Source organism: Triturus cristatus, chromosome 10 (genome assembly GCF_964204655.1).
Source record: "Triturus cristatus chromosome 10, aTriCri1.1, whole genome shotgun sequence".
NCBI classification, from domain to species: Eukaryota; Metazoa; Chordata; class Amphibia; order Caudata; family Salamandridae; genus Triturus; species Triturus cristatus.
In genome coordinates, this window is record NC_140593.1 from 642,716,374 (window position 1) to 642,722,373 (window position 6,000).

Consider the following 6,000-nt stretch of genomic DNA (forward strand, 5'->3'; position numbering starts at 1 on the left):
AAATCTAGAAGCTTCTGTGGAACAACCAGTTCCCGGCCCAGCAAGCATCCCCCTCTATTTCAGTATAGATTAGGTTCGTAAAGCTATTACCTCAATTTCTAGAGGAAAGGCGCCGGGACCGGATGGGGTACCAGCAGACCTCTATAAGGCCAATCCCAAAGTCTGGGCCAAGATTTAACTCATGTTTTTAATGCAGCTTGCTCTTGTGGCTTTCCTTCATCATGGGCAAAGGCGGTTATCATCCCCATATTTAACAAGCATTGGCATAGCCAATAGGTCTCGCCTTTGGGACCTCATAAGTGTTTAGCCATGCAACAGTCGATGGTGCACCAAGGATATTGTGCAGCATAACTAAACACTTATAAGGTCCCAAAGGCAAGACCTATTGGCTATGCCAATGCTTGTTACAGTAAACTGCTGCACAGACTCCACCTTGGTCAGAACAGTTGCATAGGCACAGCAAAGAAAACCAGAGAGGAACTAAGGGCAGCCGACCTGGGCTGGAGGGCTGGCGTCATTTGCCACACTGTGCACGCACCACCATTAATCCCAGCTGTCATTATGTAACTGCTGAATGGGTGCCAGCCTGTGAGCGCTGTGGAGAGATGCAGTATTTTCTGTTTGGAATAACACTGACAGACAACAGAACTGCTTTGTAATCGCAGCGCCCTATGGATCTCCGCAAGCCCACGCAACTTATGGCCAGAACATTGCTCGTTTTCTGCTTCTCACTTGCCCGTCTTCTTTTCTCTCCGGTTACACGTTGCTTCCGAACAATGATGTTAAGCGCAGCCCCAAGTGTTGCAAATCAGACATGTGTATGCATGTGCCCACCGCCTTTCCATGCATGGGAGAAGGAGGGGCGGGGCAGCGGGCAGAAGGGCAGTGAGGGGCCCAGTGGGTCTGGGCAGAGAAGGTGCGTGGACTCCCCATTTCAACCCTTCTCCCTGCCGCTGACTCTCCAAAAGCAGAGAGTGGAAACTCCTTAAGTGGCGCACTCGCCTCTAGGGAAAGTGGGAGATGCCTTGACAAGCTACAGCCTAAAAGGTTGGTAGGGCAGTGCTGACTGTGCCCAGGAACATCAGATTTTGAGGCACACTCTAGGGCAGACCTTTGCCAATTTTCCAGTAGGCCACTGTCCCATTCAGTTCTTTTGCACAAAGACATCACTGGTGTGTCAACAAAGTGTGACAGTGCCAGGCTTTATCTTTGTGCAAGAGACTGCCACCAAGTATTTAGAGGATGTGAACAGGTAAAGGATGCCTGAGGTCGAGGTAGGAATCCCTTGCTTAAGGATTGGTAGAGACGATATCAAAGTGAAAGCTCAGAGGGACTGTGACCACATATATTTGAGATGGTGCAGAGGGAGTAGGATTTTCCCACACAAGGGACATGGTTTAAGTGGTAGAGCTAACAAGAGAGAAACAGATATTGGGTAAAACGTGGCAGGGAGAGAGACAGTAATGGAAAGAGAGAGGGGAATACCAACAAAGGGAAGAAAGTGACAGTCAGTAAAGTGAAACAAGCAGGAAGTGGGATAAGGGAGGGGGGTAGGGCACGTCGCGCGCACCAAGGCGGAGAGAGGCACGAAGGCTGGCAAATGGTGTGCACTTTCGCGGCCGCTTTGATGTTTTCAGTGGCCGCGCGGCTCACTGAGAACATAAAAGCGGCCGCGAAAGGGTTCACGCAGGCTGACAAATGGTGCGCGCGCCCGGCGCACATGCACTGTAGCTGGAGGCCTGAAAAAAGCCACTAGTTAGCACTTCCAAAACCCGCTTACTAAAACTCTCGCCAGAGCAGCGCTAAAGCGCTGGCTCAGGCGAGACCTAAAAAGGGCGCCCAGGATGACCCTGCTTGCTATAGACCGATCTCCCTCCTAGATTCAGCGGCTACAATTTTGGGGAAAGTAATATTGGATCGCATACAAGTTTGGCTTGATCAGGCTAACATCATTTCCAATCTGCAATATGGCTTAAGGCAGGGGAAAGGGACCTTGGACCAATGCCTTAACCTGCATTTAGTGATTGGGAAGTACACCATCGCCAATAGGGGAGTTTTACATCTGGCCTTCATGGACCTAACCTCAGAGTTTGATTATGTTAATAGGTCTAAGTTGTGGTTGGTGTTACGCGATCTGGGGTTAGATGTGGAGTTGGTCTCTTTCTTGCACACTGCCCATGAAAACACCACAGCAGCGGTAAACTACAATGCAGATGGCAGTCTGACAGGCTCCTGGGAAGTTAAAAAGGGGGTCCGGCACGGGTGAATTTTGGGCCCTTTGCTGTTTACCCTATATATTAACAAATTGGGAGACTCCCTAATATCCTGTTGCAAAGACATACCCAGAGCAAGCTCCAAGATGATCCCTGCACTCTTGTATGCCGATGATGCGGTTTTACTGGCCAGAACCGCAATGGGCCTTCAACGACTTTTAAATTGTTTTATAGGTTTTATGGATTAGTTAGATTTATCTACAAATGTTAAAAAATGACATACTATGACCATCGGTCCCCGAAAGGCGGCTAAGGCCAAGTTTTATTGCAAGGGAGCTGAATTAACCAAAGTGTCCACGTTTCCATACTTAGGGGTACTTTCGATGAGCAAGGATCTTGGTACGCGTAACGTTTACTTAAAAAAGAACATCTTATCCAGAGCAGCAGGGGCCACCTTGGATTTTGCTAAAAGACTGGGTCAAAGCCCCTCTTGGCATTATTGAAGGTCTATAATGCAACGTGTATCCCACTGGCTACGTATGGGTGTGACATTTTGGGGCTACAAGGATGTGGAGGGAAAATTCAGGCGGCTGAGAATAATTTTATTACGAAAACTCCTTGCGGTCCTCACTGCAACCCCTGTTTTAAACGTACATGAAGAATTGGGGGCAAGGTGCATTTCAGACAAGATCGCGTTCGCAACGCTGTTTCGCTAGATTAGAATCTGGGCAAGTCCGACCCCAAATTTAAACCAACTTATAATTACTGATTGCATTGCACTGGAGGGGGCGTTATACATTCCCTGGTTGAAATACATAATGGAACAGACCAGATGGCTGGGCCGTCATGACATGTTCCTGAGCCCCAGGTCCCTGGGCAAGACTGCCATCATAGACTAAAAACAGCAGTTTCTGGACAAGCGGCAGGGGCTTAGGGAGGAGATGGAATTAGCCAAACCATCTGTGAGAAGGTTTGCCATATTGAGCTTGGGTCCACAGATGCAGCCATACCTATCTTATGTCAATTAAGCATATCATTGTTTTGTTTTGACCAGATTTCATTCGAATCTGGTCCCCTGGCTTCTGGCCTTTCCCCAAGGGTACTCGAAACCTGGTTCACTAAAACCCTGCCCCTGTGATAATTTTTCAGAGCAGGATACTCTTCATTTTATGTTTTTCTGTGCCCACTACGATTCTTTGCGCAGAAAACATATTTTATCATTACTTAGAGACTGCGACCGCAATCCTCTGCTGATGACGTCAGATATTACATCACTGATGACATATGTGTCTTTCTGAAAAATAAATATTTGTAATATATGTATAGCTAAAGATTAATGGAAGAAGACATGGGTAAATAAGTGTCTAAATACAGTGATGTAATATCTGACGTCATCAGCAGAGGATTGCGGTCGCGTGAGTTATAGTTGCCTGTACTAACTATAACGGGGGAATTTCATTGGTTTTTTACGAGTGAAATGTCCACCTAACTATAACCTGTGTGAAACCTATGGTTTTTTAAGTGAATTTGTACGGTTTTTTAATGGCTAAGTTCTTTTTTTTTTAGTTTTTTTTTTTTTTCAGGTTTTACACCGTCCCCCAAGGGAAAAAAAAAAAATTCGCGCACCGTGCGCGCTCTGTGGGCACTCGGTGCGCTCGCGATTTAAAAAAATCCCTTGGGGGTCCTTCTGTGACCCCCTGACCAAGGCTAGGGGGTCAGGAACTGTCCACTCTGCCCCATTTTCACGTTCTCCACCTTTGATTTTCACCCCCTCAGACTGCGAGAGACAAAATGGCGGCCGACACTTCCTGGTTTCGACCGATTCGAATGTTTACCGACAACTAACAACCAATCAGAATTGCGCTCGCGCACGGCAGGGTGCGCGCACCCAGCGCGCACGGTGCGCGCGTATAGATATTGATATGCTTTTAAATGGTAATTTCTCAGGAAATACTGAACAGATTTACACCAGACCTGCGAAAGGCACTTCCTTGACCTTATGGCTACCTCACTGCCAAATTTCAAGTAATTGTGTTCAGCCGTTCGGGCTGTAGCTGTGTCTAAAGGTCCTATGGAAAAATGCATGGGGAAAACGCGTTTTGGGACCCCCATTTTTTCTCAGCCCCCGCTTGACGAATCACCCCGAGACTTTCAGGGTAGGAGCTGAACGGAGCGCCCCATTAGTTTTGAAAATTTCGCGAGGATTCGTTAACCGGCGCCAAAGTTATTCAAAATAGAATTTTGAGATTTCCTACGGAAACACGGTCCTAACTATAACTATCTACTGGCGACCGCCAGTGGATAATATAAATGATGACCCGACATATCCGGTAGCGAGACACATCAATCTACATCATGAGGGCAGAATAGAAGAAATATCCTATTTTGTCATTGACAGTATTGCAAAAAACATAAGGGGAGGGAACAGACAACTAAGTCTGAGACGACTGGAATCAAAATATATCATACTTCTGGACAGCAAGATCCCCAATGGGATGAATGCTGACGAAGCACTTAATGTACATCTCTAGTAACTAGGGAATGCCAACTGTGTACGCATCCCGCTCTTGAACTCCGATCCTTAACACATGGTTCCTTTTTCTTCTCTTCTTTTTTTCATAATCCTTTAATTTTTCTTGGCACATACACCTTTACCATATACCCTCCATTTTCAACATTTTTGCTTGTCTGCCCACTTGGGCTTTACTCAAAAGCAAATACTTTGTTTGACAAATTGTATTTCACAAATCAGTGCATCACAATGATTTATGTATTTCATTTAAACGTCAAACAAATTATAGTGCTCTTTTTGCTAAAATGAATTAATGTTTTTCTCAACACAAGTTAAAAATGCGAAGTGTATTTTAATTCAGCATTGAATTTTTTGTTGTATGGTTAAGACATACCTGTTATTTCTTTTATGTCTATGTATACAGTTGCTGTGGCAACCATGGTGGAATGTGCCTCGTTTCAGTGATAAAAACAAACACTGTAGAGGGACCAGATGTAGTGAAGAAGACGGTTTTTCCGTCGAAACGCGTCTTGGCGTCCTTGCGAAATTAAGTATTTCTTTGATCTATCATCCCACGGAGTCAGCGCCTGGATTTGTATGCGCTCAGAATTCAGGATTGGTTTAATTAATATATATATATATATATATATATATATATATATATATATATATATATATATATATATTATCTACTGCTATAAAGTTATAATTAGGACCTATTTTCCATAGGAAATCCGCAACATTCTATTCCCAATAAGTCTGCCGCCGATTGCCGAATCATCGCGAAATTTTCCAAACTTTTGGCCAGCTCCGCTCCGCTCCTACCCTGAAAGTTTTGTGGTGATTCGTCAAGCGGGGGCCGAGAAAAAAGGGGGGTTCCAAAACACGTTTTCCCATGCAATTTCCCATAGGATCTGTTGTTGCAGCTACAGCCCGAACCGCTGAACGGAATGACACCAAATTTGGCAAAGAGGTAGTCCTCAGTTCAGACTCGTGCCTTTTGCATAAATGGTGTGAATCTGTTCAGTAGTTCCTGAGAAAATTAGGGTAAAAAAGTTAGTGATATCTATGGCCGGGGAGGATCCGCGGACCCTACCCGCACCGTAAGCACACCCTCCCCGAACCGAGCACACACCCTCCTGATCGCGCGCTGAATGCTAATTGGCTTTCGAGTGTCTCTCTACATTCGAAACCAGGAACTGTTGGCGGCCATTTTCTGCCTCGGTAGAAGCGAGGCTGAAGAAGCAAGGGGAATAAGTGTGTAAAACATATAAA